This window comes from Triticum aestivum, chromosome 7A (genome assembly GCF_018294505.1).
Source record: "Triticum aestivum cultivar Chinese Spring chromosome 7A, IWGSC CS RefSeq v2.1, whole genome shotgun sequence".
Taxonomy (NCBI): domain Eukaryota; kingdom Viridiplantae; phylum Streptophyta; class Magnoliopsida; order Poales; family Poaceae; genus Triticum; species Triticum aestivum.
In genome coordinates, this window is record NC_057812.1 from 509,962,665 (window position 1) to 509,969,129 (window position 6,465).

Here is a 6,465-nt window from a genome sequence, read left to right on the forward strand (position 1 = left end):
GATTTGAGTTGAGCATCACATGGAAATTTTTCCTTAGTATTTCCTCGACCCCCTTTAACAGTACGGTGTTTCCTATGACTCAAGAAAGAGAAAAACAAAACTATGAACCCGAAAGTCTTCAAGCTTCATATTTCTCGCATGAACATCAAGTCTTCACGAACACACCAATTTCTTCACTTTCAAAATCTTCATGAAAGTCTTCAGAAATACCAAAATCTTCAGTCGAACATATTCATTTTTAGGGGTCGACTTTTCCTATAAATATCAAACTCCTCATAGACCTATAGACCTGTGTACACTCACACACACATTAGTCCCTTAACCTATAAGTCTTCAATACACCAAAATCACTAAGGGGCAGTAGATGCACTTACAATCTCCCCCTTTTTGGTGATTGATGACAATATAGGTTAAGTTTTCAACGGGGATAAACATATGAAGTGTAAATACTGATGTTGAGGAATTTGATTGCAAGATATAGAAGAACTCCCCCTAAAGGTGTGCATAGTGAGGAATTTGCTTTTGAAGCAATGCACACTTGAAGAGTTGAATCATGGAGATCTCCCCCTATATCTTGTAATTCATACATGCATTTAACATATAATATGAAGAATTTGAAATGCATGATGAAATATGGTGCCTGATGAAATTCAGCATGCGTGCAATAACATTTAAGGAGGAATAAGCATGCAGAATTATGCATAAAGAGTATCAGAGCACAGTACATCAAAAGTATCAGAGCACCATCAGGTTTAAGATTACAACTCGATGCAATAAAGTTTCAGAAGAACGAGAGTTGTAACTTAGCAAAAAAACGCCCATATAGTAGACCCGCTTGAAGACTAACTCATATTTCTCCCCCTTTGTCATCGAATGACCAAAAGGATCGAAAATGAGGACTAATGCCCCTGAAGATAATCAAGTTGATGAAGGAGCGCCAGCATTGTTGGGGTCGTTTGTTGATGTAGGGCCTGCCGCAGTGTCGTCCAAATCTTCATGTTCATCAGTGTCGCACGATGAAGAATATGATCTGGCCACCAGAGAAGGAACCTTGACCTTCTTGAATTTCTTTGGAGGAGGTGCAGACCAGTCAAAATCTTCATTAAGACCCATGTTCTTCAGATCTTCTTCACCATACAGATGTGACAGGATTGCCCAGGTGCGACCGAAGACTTGATGGAGGTAGTAGTGGTTTTTCTTCACTGCATTGTGTGTGGCAGTCATGTTGTGAGGAAGTGAACCAAACTGACGCTTAACCCATTTGTGATTTCGATCCACCTTCTGGTGAAGACTAAGAAGAAGTTCACAGCCAGCCATCACGCACGGAGCAGTGGCTTGAGGAGTGGACTTAGGTGCATTGGCAGAGTCATGTGTGGCAGAGTCATCATTGGTGGAATAAGATGCAGCTTTGTGAAACTGACCATCCAATGGACGAATGCCTTCATCGATTATAGCTGGTGCCTTGCCCTTTCCATCAACTAAGGAATATGTCTGCTTGAGGACTTCAATTGGGGGCAAGTACCTGAGATGATTCTGGAAATCAGCTTTGTAGTTGAGTGAAGACCTTGTCCTGAGGAATCTCATGATCCAAGGTGCATAAGGCTTCAGCTCAAACGGAGACAGTGCAACATTGGCCATAGTCCTCATGAAGAAATCGTGATAATTGATAGGAATGCCATGAACGATGTTGAATACCAGATTCTTCATGATGCCAACAATTTCCTCATCAGATGAGTCGTGGCCTTTGATAGGACTGATTGTCCTCGTAAGAATACGATAGACAGTTTTGGGCACGTACAGCAATTCCTTCACGAGGAATTTGGTTCTTGGTGCTTGACCTGGCTTCAAAGGTTTCATCAGCACCTGCATGTAATGATGTGTGAGCTCAGGTTCACTGTAGATGCAATGAGCTTCTTCAAGGGGAGGACTGAGTGGTAGAGCACAAAGCAATTCAGAGGCTGGTGCAGTGTAGTGAGTGTTTTAAGACATCCAGTCCAGCACCCATGAATTCACATCTTCAGCATCTCCGATGATGTGCAACATTGCATAGAATTGAAGACTCAGTTCCTCATTCCAATCGCAAATGTCAGAGCAAAAGTTGAGCAGCCCAGCATCGTGAAGAATACTGAGGATTGATGCGAAGCATGACAAAGATTCCATATCCACGTGAGGAATATGCTCATGGTAGAAAATCTTCTCCTTGTTGAACATCACCGAGGAATAGAAATTGGCTTGACTAGCAGTCCAGAAACGCCTCTTCCTAATGCGAGCAGAGTCATATGGGTTGTAATCTTCGAAGAATACGTGCTCGCCGAAGAAATCATCAGCCTTGAACTTTTGCTTGCGTGAGAATGGATCCTTTGGCTTAGGCAGAGGAGTGTCAGTGAGTTGCATCACGACTTCAAGAATCTCAATCGCAGGTTCTTCAGGCTGAGGAATTTCTGGTTCCTCCTCAGTGGCAGTCTACGTAGTTGGTTGTGCAGCAGCAGCAGTTTCATCAGCGCTAGTGGCTGGAATTTCCTCATGGACAGATGCAATGGGATGAGTTTCTTCAGAGCCCATGTGAACAGTTTGTGTGGGGGACTGAGGAATTTGCTGTAGAGGAGTGAACATTGAAGAGTTTGGATGCTGACTTTCCCAGAATTCATCACTGATGACAGGTGTGGAGCAGCCAATGTCCACATCATCATCTTCCATTTCTTCAACGCCAGCCTCTTCAGCTGTGAACTGAGGCATAGGCGAGGAGATGATAGGTGTTGAAGGGATCGCATCCACTTCAATTCTTCATCCAATGGTTCAGATGAGGCAGCAGAATGAGTTTCTTCATCAGATCCGCTGGGGATCACATATTCTTCATCAAAAGGAACAAGGTCCTTTGATGTCCTGGTTGAGATGGGAACAACATCAATCGAATGTGCAAATGAACTTGTCATAGGCTTCATTTTCTTCGGAGCTGAAGAATCTGAAGCAGATGATGCTTTCCTTTTCTTCACTGCAGCACGCTCTGCAACCTTGGTCCTCTTCACATCTGATGCAGATGGAAGGATTGGAGTTGAAGTTGGTGCAGGAGTAGCTGAAGAATCTGGTTGATTTTCTTCAGGCACAACTGATGCAGTTGCCCCGATTTCTTCAGTTTCTTCAGGCGCACCACAAGTGGATGCCCTGGCAATTTCTTCAGCGGCTGGAGTGCAGTCATCAGCCCTGGAACTCACATTTTCTTCAGCAGTCTGATTTTCATAAGCGGTGCTGGCATGTTCTTCAGTCGGCTGAGCAGATGCTTCAGCCTGAGGAATTTCCTGTTGCATTGGGGCAGCAACATTTGAAGTGAACTGTTCAGTTATCTTTAAAAATCTAACTTTGGCTCCTTCCCAATCAGCATACTAGGCTTTGAAGTCATCACTGAGGGTTTTGATTTTAGATTGGATTTTTACAAGTTCATCAGTTGTCATAGTGACAATGTTGTTCTTCAGAAATTTCTCCTTCTTGTACTGCACTTTCTTGATCTGCCTGGCCTTCTCAAATTTCCACTTTTCTTCTTGAATGAAGCGGGTCAACATGTGACTTTGGCCAGGAGTCAGCTTGAAGTCAGGCAAGGGAGTGTTGGCGTCCTTGTGCCAATCATCAATGTAGTCGAGGATCAGCTTGGGGTCCAAAAGCAGTGACACCTATGATCCTTTGGCTCTAGCGGCCCTGACTTGCCTGTCTCTGATGATTTCTGCAAGTTTATCATCATCAGCTTCGTCTTCATCAGACGACACTTGGAAAGCGACTTGCTTCTTTTGAGGACTTGGGCGTGGACCTCGTCCAGCAGTGGCCTTTGTCTTCAGCAGTGAGGGGCCAGCTGAGGAACTTGGTGCAGCTGAGGAACTAGCTGAGACACCTGAGGCAATGGAGATGCCGGCAGTCCTTTGGCACGAAGCGAGATGCACAGGTGCTGAGGATTTGGTTGGAACAGCTGAAGGCTTCGGCGGAGGAGCTGAGGACTTTGGAGGAATAGGAGCAGCATGAGGAATTGGACGTGAGGGCTTTGATGATTCTGGCCGTGAGGGCATTGCTGAGGAACTTGGCCTTGAGGGCATTGTGGGTGAAGCACTTGGCTTGCGCGCTGGCTTCTTTGACATAGCCTTCTTTGGCTTGACAGCAAAGGCCTCAGCAGAGGCAGCAGCAGCAGCAGCAGAGTCTTCATTAAATTTCCTCACTACTTCTCTGGCTTGCTTAGCCAGCTTGAATTGGCGCTTGGCCCATTCATTAGGATAGTCCTCACCACGCTTGAGGCTGGTGGGATCAGCAATTTGGCCAGGTGCCAATGGAGCTCTTGGGCCTGGAGGATTGAGTGCGAATTTCTTCATATACTTAGGAGTGACATATCTGTACTCCCTCCATTCTCTTGCCCATCTCCTCTCTATCTTCTGAATGCGCACTTTGCGCTCATTCTTGGTTTCCTCAGTAGGTGTGCAGTACCCAACATATATGTCATCAGGGATTTCAAACGCTGTATTTACCTCAGGCCTCTTTCCTCCCTTCTGTGGCCTTTTACCATCAGCCATTTTCTTCAGTTGAGGAATTTGAACAATCGAATTCTCTAAAGAAGTATGCAACTTTTCTTCGAGGAACGCTACAAATGAGTTAAGTTAATGAGAACCTAGTGATTCAGCAGCTGACATGTGTACCTGTGAACAGAGTATAGTTGCGAGGAATTTGAAGAGGTCATATGCGTTCTCAGAAGGTTTTTCAAAATGAACAGGTTTGAGGAATTTGACCAGATGAGTCTTGAAGATTTTCACTAAGCGTTCTTTGTCTTAGGTTCCAGAGTTGTATAGATCGATGATCCACACAATTGAGGAATCTTGAAGAAAAATGATGCTTAGAGAAATGAATCAAGAACAAATGACTTGTGAGGTGTTCAGTGTGTGAAGATATGAAGAAAAACACTGGATGAAGAACACGACGGACTGGAGTGAGGAGATGTGAAGTTCGTCTGTGCAGATCTTCCACGCCCTAACTTGGCAGAGGAAGACGGCTACGGCGGCGACGGAGTGAAGATGTCTGCGGTCGGCGTGAGTACGTCGATGACGAGGTCGAGGCAGTGAAGCTCTTCCTCACCAGCGGCGATGAAGTAGCGGCGGTACTAGGGTTTGAGAAGCTCGAGCTGGAGAGAGAGGTCGAGCGGAGTAAAAGAAGTGAGGAAGGGAAGGAGGGGTATTTATAGCCACGGTGAAAAACTGCTCGCTCGAAGAAATTAGACGAACGTGCCCCTGACCCTTCTCATTCTCATGACATGTGTCACCCACATAGTGAGAGGTGGAGATCGTGTTAGATCGTGGGTGAGTGGATAAGTGTATCGAGGGATGCAGAACGGTTTGAGCGGCAAAACCGAAAATTTCGATAAGATAGGTTTTAAAGTTCCGTTCGCAATTTCTTCAGCTGACAAGGACACAGTGAAGATTTTGAACGAGTTTCAAATAGAACGCACATGAAGAATTTGTGAACAGTTTGGGTTGAGTATAGCATAGAGGGGAAGGGTCCGATCACATTCACTTAGCAGAAAACCAACTTGAAGGAATAGCAATAAGTGAATGCTGTAGAGGACATAAACTCATATATATATATATATATATATATATATATATATATATATATAGCCAATGAAGAAAAACGACGGCACCAGTGAAGACTATGCAAAGTTGAAGAATATGAATAATTTGAGGAATTTCAACTTTTGGTGGTGGCGTGACCCACCGTATAAGAATGATGATTTCAGACACCGCCTACAATTATCGTAGGGTTGTGAGAATCAAATTCTTCATTAATATCTTCACACTAAGAGTGTTATTCTTCATTGATTGAAGAAAAACGTTTCTTCATGTGTTGCACATCTAAGTCATCAATTTTGCATAAGTGTTAGGATGAGTGTCCTTTTGAAAGAACATTCGAAGATTCTAGGATATTTAGCTCACACCGCAACTTGCTAAATCTCTTCTCATCCAAGGGCTTTGTGAAGATATCGGCTAGCTATTCTTTAGTCTTCACATGCTCAATAGAAATGTCGCCCTTCAACACATGATCACGAAGAAAATGATGACGAATCTGAATGTGCTTTGTCTTCGAGTGCTGAACTAGGTTGTGAGCAATTTTGATGGCACTCTCATTGTCACAGAAGAGAGGTACATTCTTCATGTTGACGCCGTAGTCCTTGAGAGTTTGCTTCATCCATAGAAATTGGGCACAGCAAGAACCAGCGGCAATGTACTCAGGTTCAGCAGTAGATAGTGATACACAGTTCTGTTTCTTCGAGGACCAACAGACCAAAGATCGTTCGAGGAAATGACATGTACCAGATGTTGACTTGCGATCCACACGATCACCAACATAGTCAGAGTCAGAATATCCAACAAGATCAAAAGCCGAGCCCTTGGGGTACCATAATCCAAGTGTTGGTGTGTGAGCTAGATATCGAAGAATATG